Source organism: Mus caroli, unplaced genomic scaffold, assembly GCF_978045245.1.
Source record: "Mus caroli unplaced genomic scaffold, Mus_caroli_1 scaffold_16, whole genome shotgun sequence".
NCBI classification, from domain to species: domain Eukaryota; kingdom Metazoa; phylum Chordata; class Mammalia; order Rodentia; family Muridae; genus Mus; species Mus caroli.
Window position 1 is genome coordinate 75,435,371 of NW_028227271.1, and position 12,163 is coordinate 75,447,533.

Here is a 12,163-nt window from a genome sequence, read left to right on the forward strand (position 1 = left end):
TATCATTGCATCTATAAATAGATACTGAGTTTGTATCAATCTTAGGTACAGTAAATAATGTTCTCTTACCATTCTCATTGGCTCAATAAGAAGGGAAGAAACAAAATTAATAAAGAAGGAATACAGAAAGGACGTAGAAAATCGTCACTTAAAAAGTAGGGAGTGCTCCATGGCTAGAAGCATATGCGAATTTTGCAAATCAGTGTATACTTAAATACAATGAAATAGCTATAGCATTAAAGATAATTTTTAATTACTATTGTCATGTATGAAAACCATCATTAACCAACATGTCATTAAGAAAATAGCAATGGTAAATCCTATCTACAAATAAATGAGTATTAAATTCTCCAAAAAAAGAAAGAGAGAAATAAAGAGATGCTGAAGAGATTAGAAAAAATAATAATGAAATACACATGTTCATCTTTAGGTAAAGAAACTGCATCTTTAAGAAGGGTAAAGCAAACAAAAAGATATTTCACTTAAGTAGAAGACAGAGAAAACATGGATGGTTAAGTATATCACACAAAACAGGAATTAGGTTTAAAAAAATCAGTCCTAAGAGTAAAGCAAAGACATTTTGTAGTCATCATTCTATCAAGAGGATTTCATGATTACACTTAAAACTGCACCCTCCCTGAGTTCCTAGGCATAAAGCAAATATTCATAGATGTTAAGGACATAAAGACACCATCAATCATACACCAGCTTGGTGAGATGTCAGTATCAATGCTTCCACAATGAATGCATCATCCTTATTGAAACATCATTCTTTGCAGTATTAAGGGAACATAACACTTAACGTTTTAAAACAAAAGAATCTAATATACACAGAGCAATGATTCTAAAATATGTAGGAAACACAATTTCTGTCAACATCACACAATTTCCAAGATAGATTATATTTTAGATTCTCCATAAAGGCCCTAGAAATCAGTAATGGGAAGAGTTTCAGAAAGTTCATAAAGCAATAGCTGCTCTTGGACAGTCAATGGATCAAGTAGAAAAAAAAGTAAAGAAAAAAATTTAAATAATATGAGACTCCTAAAACATATAGATGATTGCTGTTACCTGTAGTTACCTGCCAGAGGTAGAAAATGAGTCTCTATTGATGAAGATACCAAGTAGTTCAGAAACAGGACCTATAGACCTCTCAACGGGAATTTACCTGAATTTCCCCTCCATGAAGCCTGTCTTTCATAGTACCAGAAGGTACCAAGTGAGCTTTCAAAGGAGGGAAACAATCACCACTCCTACCCAGCTTTGATACCTATGAACCACATTACACATTAGTGAATATCATGGTACAATTGCTCTCTAGGTGCAATAATGACAGGTATACCTTGGTTAAAACCAACATCTCTCTGTGTCCTGTCCAGCAGGACCCAGTTATTTGTGGGTGTGAGGGGGACCACAAACCTGAAGAGAAATGAGCAAGAAAGAAGAGTGAGACCAAGCAAAGAGTTGTCAAGGTCTCAGTTTATTAGGCTTAAATACTAGGTTTTAAGCACATTGCAAGGGGAAATAGGGAGGGGCTGAGGGGGAATTAACAAAGAACAAAGAAGTGGGCATCTGGGGACATGAAGGACGAATTCAGACTGCAAGTGGGAGATACTCTGAGTCTTGTCTCTGGAATGTAGATTCCTCCTTAACAGTTCTGGGTGTCAGGCTGGGCTCAGCACATAACTCATGTCCTTAGAAGTCTTGGGAGTCAAGAAGAGATAAGGAAGAGGGGACTATAATTCAATTTTTAGGGTCTTTGGTGCCAGCAAGAGATAGGGAGGAGGAGAAGACCGGCTCCTTAACACAAGGCCATTTGGCTTATTAGGGTGGGAAGCTGCAAAAGGCTTACTTTCTCACAGTATGGTCTCCAACATCTCTGCTTGGACTTAAGATCCACTCAACAAGAGGGATAGCATGTTTGATACAGAAAATTGAACTAACTACTCAGTTATAGCCAAATCACAATTACTGGAGACTTAATAACTGGTAGTTTACTAAACCAACATATCATATATTTACTATTGCCAATTATTATTGTAATAGTCTATTATCATTTTTTAATGTTTCTGAAAAATATCCAGATAAAGTTTATTCATTGGCTATGTCAATTGAGTGAGAATTAAATATTGTATTATCAATTAGGAGGCAAAAATACTTTGCAATATATTTTGTGATTTAAGAAAAGTCTGAATATTTAAAAAATATATATATATGTTTATATATATTTAAATTATTTAAAAATTATATATATATAAATAAATTATCCTCTGACACAATGATTGTTCTACATCACAAGATCACAGCTATTATCATACTTTATTGTGACTACTTCTAAGCATTTTCTAAGAAAATTCATAACAATAATTTAAAAGGAAGTCCTGAATTTGAAAGGGAGTTGTGTTGAATGAGACTATTTGGAGGGGAGAAAGAAGGGCAGACATAATGTGAATAGAGTAAGCATGTATAAAATTCTCAGTATCATTTTGGAGGAAAGAAATAAAGAATGATACTCAATCTTGTATTTATATTCAATGTAGCATTTAAGGTACTATTTAAAACAACCAGTCCCTAAAACAAAACAAAATAAAACAAAAGTTCTGTTCATAGATAAAAAGTGAAGTTAACTGAAAGCTCTAAGGATGCTAACCAAAGATATTTATAACTGATAAACAGATCCAGTAGAATGGAAAGTATGTAACAATACAAACACACACACACAAACACACACACACACAGACACACTCATACACACACTATGTTTAGAAAACAGTTTAAATAAAAAAAAACAGAAAATTTCAAAAAAATAAGCTGAAGATTCTAACATGAGAAAGAACTCTAGTCACTGATTGGAAAATTTAGAATTGTTATAATGCCTGTATACACATTGAAATTCTTTAGTGGTAACTTTATTCTACCTAATTCAATTTGAGATTCACAGATATCAGATACCACATACATATTTTCCATTCTGTTGAGTAATTTGCCTTCTAGGTTGAAACATTCCAAACTTCCAGGAAGCTTCTTAAGCCAGAGGAAGACCACTGAAAATAGCTCCAGGAAATCCCTGAAGCTGAGCAAATTCACTAGGCTGCTTCTTCCCAATAATAAACAAGTGTAGCTATAAAAAGACTCTGAGAACAGACAAGTTGATGGGGAGTAACAGAAACCAGTGGAAGTACTTGAAAGACACTTTGCTCAGTCACTTGGAGAGGAAACTTTCCAACCTCTTGAGCTGCTTGAAGGATGTGTAGAGTCCTCCAGGATTGCAGCTTTCATCAGTGATCACCCATGCTGGGATGGGCTTTGGTGATGAAGCTGCCATTGAGTCATTTCTGCTCTTGTAAGTAAACCAAACAAAACTTAAAGCTTCAGCAAGTTGGACTTTGCAGGTGTCCACAATTTAGTCTTTTATAGTCTCCCTATATGGAATGAATAAATCCTCATAAAAAGCCTTATCATATAATACCCTCCCCCATTATAATATCAACAGATTTACCTCTACTAAATTGAATCTACTTTTTGTAAATTTCTATCAAGAAATAGACACTCATCCTGCTAAATAGGTACATTCAATCTGAAAGTTGTTATTTTTAATTTTAGAATGGAACATGAAATTTTAATAAGGCATTTTTACATTATAGGCACAAAATATACTAGGATAACACATATATGCACCTTGAGATTTTGTAATTTAGGGAATATAATTTCACATTTTTAAAAAATATCACTGAAGTGCTGTTTGATAAATTGTCTTTCCATGAATCTAAATAGTTCATTCTGAGGGAAAAAAGTTTATTCAGTTTGATTTACCATTGAGTCAGGCAACAACATGATATAATGCAGTTACAAGTGTGTCAGCTCTCTAAGGACCTCATTTGTGCAATGTTACAGACAAGGTTTTTACATTAGGCAAACTTCCCTAGAAACAGCTACCAGGAAGCACTGTGACACATAGAGAATGATTTGTTTCTGTGTTTTAAAGACATTTTATTAAGAAAAACAGGCAGAAGTTGTTTAGTGCTAAAGATTCTTTTGAATGAATTCATTAATCCAAAAGGTTTATACACTCTATCTCTTAGTACACAACCCAACATAATAAATCAAAATTTATTGCACTTGATAATTATCAATACATATCAATACACTTTATGATTTACAAAGGGATTTAATGCTAACATAGATAGCCTTTGTAAAATATATCATGTCTATCTTTCTGTGTCTCTAATAAAAGGATGAGAAAAGTGCTATCATGATAAATTTTGAGCAGATTTTTTTTTGAATCGGTAGAAAAAGAGCAGAATTAAATAAATAATGTACACTTGTATTCTCTTACAACAAAATATACTCCCTTGAACTCAGCATTTACACATGGAAGATTTTATAATATAATTCACTAATCATTGATTTTTGTTGTTGTTGTTTTGTTTTGTTTTGTTTTTTGTCTGGAACTGTCCTGGAACTCACTCTGTAGATCAGGCTGGCCTCGAACTCAGAAATCCACCTGCCTCTGCCTCCCAAGTGCTGGGATTAAAGGTGTGTGCCACCACCGCCTGGCGATCATTGATGTTTTTAATACTTAGTTTTCTTAGTTATGGAATTATGGAAACATTACTACATTTTAATTTTGGGTCTCAACTCATCAAACACGTTAATATGATTAATATTCCTTTCAGAAAAAAATTGTTAGGATACATGTATCTCTGAACCTTCTATGTAAATAAAATTTCAAAATTTCCAACTTAACCTGAAATATTACATAAAACCAAAGACAGTTGTTCTTGAAATGACATTTCTACTTCATAATGCTTTGTAGAAAATTGCTCTCTTTCAGATGCTTGTTGGGTCTTTCAAAGGGCAGTCATGATAAATTCCTTTTTGTGAGCACTCCAAGATACATAGTGTCAAGGCCTTGGAACCTCCCCTTGAGCTGGATCCCAGTTTCGGCCTGACTTTGGGCCTTCTTTTCCTTAGGCTCCTCTCCCTTTTCATCCCTGTAATTCTTTCAGACAGGAACATTTATGGCTCAGAGGTGTGACTGTGGGATGGGAGCCTCATCCCTCACTTGATGTCCTGTCTTCCTGATGGAGATGGGCTGTGAAAGTTCCCTCTCCTTATGGGCATTTCATCTAAGGTCCCTCTTTTTGAGTCCTGGGAGTCTCTTACCTCCCAGGTCTCTGGTACATTTTGGGGGTTCCCTCTACCTCCTATTTCCTGAGGTTGCCTGTATACATTCTTTCTGTTGGCCCTCAGGGCTTCAGTTCTTTTCTCTCACCCAATACCAGATCAGGTTCCCCTCTCCCTCCCACTCCCCATCCCACCCTGTCCAATTTCCCTCCCAGGTCCCTCCCTCCCTCCCCACTTGTGATTGTTTTCTTCTCTCTCCCAAATGTGACTGAGGCGTCCTCACTTGGGCACTTCAGCTTGTTGAGCTTTTTGAGTTCTGTGGACTGTATCTTGCATATTCTGTATGTTTTGTTTGTTTTGTTTTGTTTCTTTGGGTTTTTGGTTTGGTTTGGTTTGCTAATATCCACTTATTAGTAAGTACATACCTTTAATGTCATTTTGGGTCTGAGTTACCTCACTCAGGATAATATTTTCTAGTTCTATCTAGTTGCACCCAACCAATGGACAGAAGCAGCTGACCCCTGTTGTTAAATTAGAGAAGGCTGAAAGAAGCTGAGGAGAAAGGCGATCCTGCAGGAGGACCGGCAGTCTCAATTAATTTGAAACCCTGAGATCTCTCAAACACTGGACCACCAAACAGGCAACATACACCAGCTGATATGAGACCCCCAACACAATACATTAAACGACTTCCAGGTCTGTATTCATTCAGAAATGATGCACCTAACCCTCAAGAGACTGGAGGCCTCATGAAATTCAGAGGTCAGGTAGGGTGGGGGTTGGGGGCATCCATGTGGGGATGGGGTGGGGTAGAGAGGAGGTGTGGGATGTGGAATAGTCCAAGGGTGGATGGGGGACAGGGTATGGAACATGGAATGTAAAAAGAAGTTAAAAGAAAAAAAAAAGAAAGAAAAATTGCTCTCAAATGCCAAAGTTGATAGTAAATAAACATTGTTCTCTATGAAGAAATCAACTATAAGGACTGACACAGTCACACATGTCCCTTTCCTCAGAAAAGACATCCTTCCTGGCACACACACCATGAGTACTAACCATCTAGCCAAACAGGATGCTATAAAGTTACACACTCAAGCATTACTCAATTATTACTCTCTGAAATAAGGGAGAATAAAATGCAGTCCTAATTAAAGAAACTAAGCAGCCAAATGCTAATTATTACAATGTTGCTCTTTAAAGTGATGTTTTAATTAAATCTCATAGCCCTGACTTTCCTATAATGCTATTGCTTCTCCTTTTATTCCAAATAAAAATTGTATCCAAAGGTGAATTCTCTGCAGGAACATTTAAAGTTCAATGTTTTGAATGAATTTCTCAGTATCCTATCTTGGCAATTGTCTGGTCATATGTTCTTTTAAGGTAATTTAGCTGTTCTTTATAAATTTCAAAATATGTATTTTTCTTTATCCTTTAAAAACCTTATACATATATACAACAAAAATATGCTCACCTCCCCATTTCCTCCATGTAACCACCCCTATGTGCTCCTGAACAGATTGGGTATTGTCACCTTGGCATAAACCTAGACATATCTGGGAGGAAGGGATATCAGGTGGGGAACTACCTCCATCTTAGTGATCTCTACACAAGTTTCTGGAGAATTTCCTGATTGGTAACAGATTTGAGATGGCTCAGCCCACAGGGGAGTTTGAAACCATGGGTAAGTGCTCATAGGAGACCAGCCAGTAACAGCATCCTTCCTCAGTCTGTATGCCAGTTCCCATGTCCATGGTGCCCACGGTGCCTGCTGTAAGTTGCTGCTTTGGCTTCCCACAGTGAACTGTGACCTAGGATATGTGAGCCAAGTGAATCCTTTCTATCTCTACCTGACTTTTGTTATTATCTTTATCGCAGTAGCAGGAAAGCAACCTAGAACAGTTGTACACATATTTCCCTTCCAATTACACTCTTCTCCCTTCTCCTTCCCAGCTAAGTGTTGATTGGTCAGGTCTATGGGCATAAACACAAATATTTAGGAGGCAACTTGACAGGAGTACCATTTTCTGAGTGATAGCAGATTCTCCCAAAGGGCCCATGCTTTCCCCAGATATGGGGATCTTTTACCTGATTATGCAATCCTGATTTTTCTTTATTTCAGCCATAACATACAAGCCTGATTTTTATATTAAAAACTTACTACACATTATATTGCTTAAACTTCTGGGTCATATTTTTTGTTGACTATAAATAATTTATAGATATTTTAGGCACTTCATGAATATGATTTAGAAACAATAACCAATGGATTCTAATTATTTTTCAAAATAGCTTCCAACAACCCAAAAAATCCATTAAGGAATTCTATTAGTACTCAAAACTTATTGTGTAGATATCTTTATGATTCTTCATAGTTGAATTGTGTCTCCTTTGTACTAAAGCTGCTTGACTTAGTTGTGAATATGAACTTACATCTTTTGAAAGTGTAGAGAAGTGGCTGCATTGATGCTGCGAAGTAGTGAATAAAGCAAATGAATAGAAATAAAAAGATTATACCCACTGGGGCCATTGTGTGTAGCAAAGAGCTCTCATATATTCCTTGTATCTTTGCAACTTCAAGATACCTAGATTAGTGTCATAAACAGTAACTCCTTCAACTACAGAGGAACTTCTGAAGCATTTTAAATGATGTTGTTAAGAATATGTAAGTACTGAGGCCAGATAAGGTATTGTAGAAAAGTTTACAGATAAGCTTAAATAGAAGGGGGATAGTAATTATACTTCTAATTGTGGATGAAGAGAAAACAAATAAGTTTCTGTTACTATAATATTTTTTTAAGTTATTAGATATTTTCTTTATTTACATTTCAAATGTTATCCCCTTTCCTAGTTTTCCCTCTGAAAATCCCCTATCTCCTCCCCCCTCCTCCTGCTCCCCAACACACACACTCCCATTCCTGGTCCTGACATTCCCCTATACTGGGGCATAGAACCTTCACAGGACCAAGGGCATCTACTCCCATTGATGACCAACTAGACCAACCTCTGCTACATATACAGCTGGAGCTGCAAATTCCATGTGCTTTCTTCAATTGGTGGTATAGTTTCAAGGAGCTCTGGGGGTACTGGTTAGTTCACATTGAAGTTCCTCCTATGAAGTTTCAGTCCCCTTCAGCTCCCCTTCAGCTCCCTGAGTATTTCTCTGGCTCCTTCACTGGGGACCTTGTGCTCTGTCCAATGGATGACTGTGAGCATCCACTTCTGTATTTGCCAGGCACTGGCAAAGAATGACAGGAGACAGCTCTATCGGGCTCCTGTCAGCAGGCTCTTGTTCTATTTGCCATAGTGTCTGGGTTTGGTGGTTGTTTATGGGATGAATCCCCAAGTGGGGCAGTCTCTGGATGGTTGTTCCTTCAGTCTCAACTAGGATACATGGCCTCAGTCATGGCCTGGTACATATTTTCTAGCTACATAAACAATTCTGAGAGAAAATACATGGTCATAACAGTAAACGTGGTTCTGGATAGAGAGGACACTGTGATCCTGTGATTGTTGATTCCTGGAGTTGAAGATTACCACCTAACCTTCAGAGAGCTCCTGGAGATTTCCCCTTCCCTTGGAGCCTCCTCTTGCTTATGCTCATATTACCACTCCTGATAGTTTTTCAGAGCTTGATCAGTATAATTGGCTTGCTCTCATTCTTCATATGCCCTCTCTCTCTCTCTCTCTCTCTCTCTCTCTCTCTCTCTCTCTCTCTCTCTCTCTCTCTCTCTCTCTCTCTCTCTCTCTCTCTCTCCTGCCCTGGGTTCCCGGTGATTATCCCTGCAGGTTGAGGCATGTCTCTGCTCCAAACTTTGTCTCTGTAACTCCTTCCAAGGGTATTTTGTTCCCACTTCAAAAAGGATTCTGAGCTTCTGGGCTAATATCCACTTATCAGTGAGTGCATATCATATTGTTGTGTGATTGGGTTACCTCACTCAAGATGATATCCTCTAGATCCATCCATTTGTTTAAGAATTTCATAAATTCATTGTTTTTAATAACTGAGTAGTACTCCACTGTGTAAATGTACCACATTTTCTGTATCCATTCCTCTATTGAGAGACATCTGGGTTCTTTCCAGCTTCTGGCTATTATAAATAAGGCTGCTATGAACATAGTGGGGCATGTGCCCTCATTACATGTTGAAGAATCTTCTGCGTATATGCCCAGGGGTGGTATTCCAGGATCTTCCAGTAAAACTATGTCCAATTTTCTGAGGAACTGCCAAACTGATTTCCAGAGTGGTTGTACAGGCTTGCAGTCCCACCAACAATGGAGTAGTGTTCCTCTTTCTCCACATCCTTGCCAGCATCTGCTGTCATCTGAGTTTTTGATCTCAGTCATTCAGACTGGAGTGAGGCAGAATCTCAGGGTTGTTTTGATTTGCACTTTCCTGATAATTAAGGATGTTGGACATTTTTTTTTTCAGGTGCTTCTCAGCCATTCAGTATTCTTCAGTTTGGAACTCTTTGTTTAGCTCTGTACCTCATTTTTTAATAGGGTTGTTTAGGTTTCTGGAGTCCAACTTATTGAGTTCTTTATATATATTAGATATTAGCCCCTTATCGATTTTAGGATTGGTAAAGATCTTTTCCTAATCTGTTGGTTGCCTTTTGGTCTTATTGAAAGTGTCTTTTGCCTTGCAGAAGCTTTGCAATTTTATGAGGTCCCACTTGTTGATTCTTGATCTTATAGCACAAGCCATTGCTGTTCTGTTTAGGAATCTTTCTCCTGTGCCCATATGTTCAAGGCTCTTCCCTACATTCTCATCTATAAGTTTCAGTGTCTCTGGTTTTATGTGAAGTTCCTTGATCCACTTAGACTTGAACTTTGTACAAGGAGAAAATAATGGATTAATTCACATTCTTCTACATGTTAACTGCCAGATGAGGCAGCACCATTTGCTGAAGATGCTGTCTTCTTTCCACTGATTGGTTAAAACCATTTAGTTTGGTTTAGCTCCTTTGTCAAAGATCAAGTGACCATAGGTGTGTGAGTTCATTTCTGGGTCTTCATAACTGTTCCATTGATCTACCTGCCTGTTGCTGTTCCAGTACCATGCAGTTTTTATCACAATTGCTCTGTAGTACATCTTGCGAAAAGGGATGGTGATTCCAGCAGAGTTTTTTTATTGTTGAGAATAGTTTTTGCTATCCTAGGAATTTTGTTATTCCTGGTATATTTGTAAATTGTCCTTTATAACTTTGTGAAGAATGGACTTGGAATTTAGATGGACGTTACATTGAATCTATAGATTGCTTTTGCCAAAATGGGCATTTTTACTATATTAATCCTGCCAATCCATGATCATGGGAGGTCTTTCCATCTTCTGAAATCTTCTTTGATTTCTTTCTTCAGAGACTTGAAGTTTTTATCATACAGCTATTTCATGTCCTTAGTTAGAGTTACACCAAGGTATTTTATATTATTTATGACTACTTTGAAGGGTGTTATTTCTCTAATTTTTTTTTCTCAGCCTGTTTATCCTTTGTGTAGAGAAAGGCCATTGATTTGTTTGAGTTAATTTTATATCCAGCTATGGAACTGAAGTTGTTTATCAGGTTTAGGAGTTCTCTGGTTAAATTTTTAGGGTCACTTATATATACTATCATATCATCTGCAAAAAGTGATATTTTGACTTCTTCCTTTCAAATTTGTGTCCCCTTGATCGCCTTTTGTTTTCTGATTTCTCAGGTTAGGACTTCAAGTACTATATTGAATATTTAGGGATACAATGGTATCTGTCTAGAAAATTGTCCATTTCATCCAGGTTTTCCAGTTTTGTTGAGTATAGCCTTTTGTAGTAGGATCTGATTTTTTTTTTTTTGTATTTCCTCAGATTCTGTTTTTACATCTCCCTTTTCATTTCTGATTTTCTTAATTAGAATACTGTCCCTGTGCCCTCTAGTTAATCTGGCTAAGTGTTTATCTATCTTGTTGATTTTCCCAAATATCCAGCTCCTGGTTTGGTTGATTCTTTGTATAGTTTTTTTTTTTTCTTTCCACTTGGTTGATTTCAGCCCTGAGTTTGATTATTTCCCGCCTTCTACTTCTCTAGGGTGAATTTGCTTCCTTTTGTTCTAGAGCTTTTAGGTCTGCTGTCTAGCTGCTAGTGTATGCTTGTTCAAGCTTCTTTTTGGATGCACTTACAGCAGTGAATTTTCCTCTTATGACTGCTTTCATTGTGTCCCATAATTTTGGGTATGGTGTGGCTTCATTTTCATTAAATATGCTGAGAAAAAGGTATATCCTTTTGTTTTAGGATGGAAGGTTCTATGAATATCTGTTAAATCCGTTTGTTTCATAACTTTTGTTTGTTTCACTGTGTCTCTGTTTAGTTTCTGTTTCCAGGATCTGTCCATTGATGAGAGTGGGGTGTTGACGTCTCCCACTATTATTCTGTGACATGTAATGTGTGCTTTGAGTTTTAGCAAAGATTTTTTTTATGAGTGTGGATGCCTTGCATTTGGAGTATAGATTTTCAGAATTAAGAGTTCATCTTGGTAAAATTTACCTTTGATGAGTAAGAAATCTCTCTCCTTATCTTTTTTGCTAACTTTAGGTTGAAAGTCTATTTTATTCAATATTAGAATGGCTACTCCAGCTTGTTTCTTGGGACCATTTGCTTAGAAAATTGTTTTCCATATTTCTAATCTAAGGTAGTGTCTGTCTTTGTTCCTGAGGTAGGCTTCCTCTGTGTTGCAAAATGTTGGGTCCTGTTTAAGTAACCAGTCTGTTAGTCTATGGGTTTTTATTGGGGAGTTGAATCCATTGATATTAAGAGATATTAAGCAAAACTCTTTGCTTCCGGTTATTTTTGTTGGTAAAGTTGGAATTCTGTTCATGTGACTATCTTCTTTAGACTTGTTGAAAGATTACTTTCTTGCTTTTCCTTGAGCTTAGTTTCTCTCACTGTGTTGAAGTTTTTTCCTTCTTATCCTTTGAAGGGCTACATTTGTGGAAAGATAATTTTTAAATTTGGTTTTGTCATGGAAAACCTTAGTTTCTCCATCTATGGTAATTGAGATTTTTGTTGGGT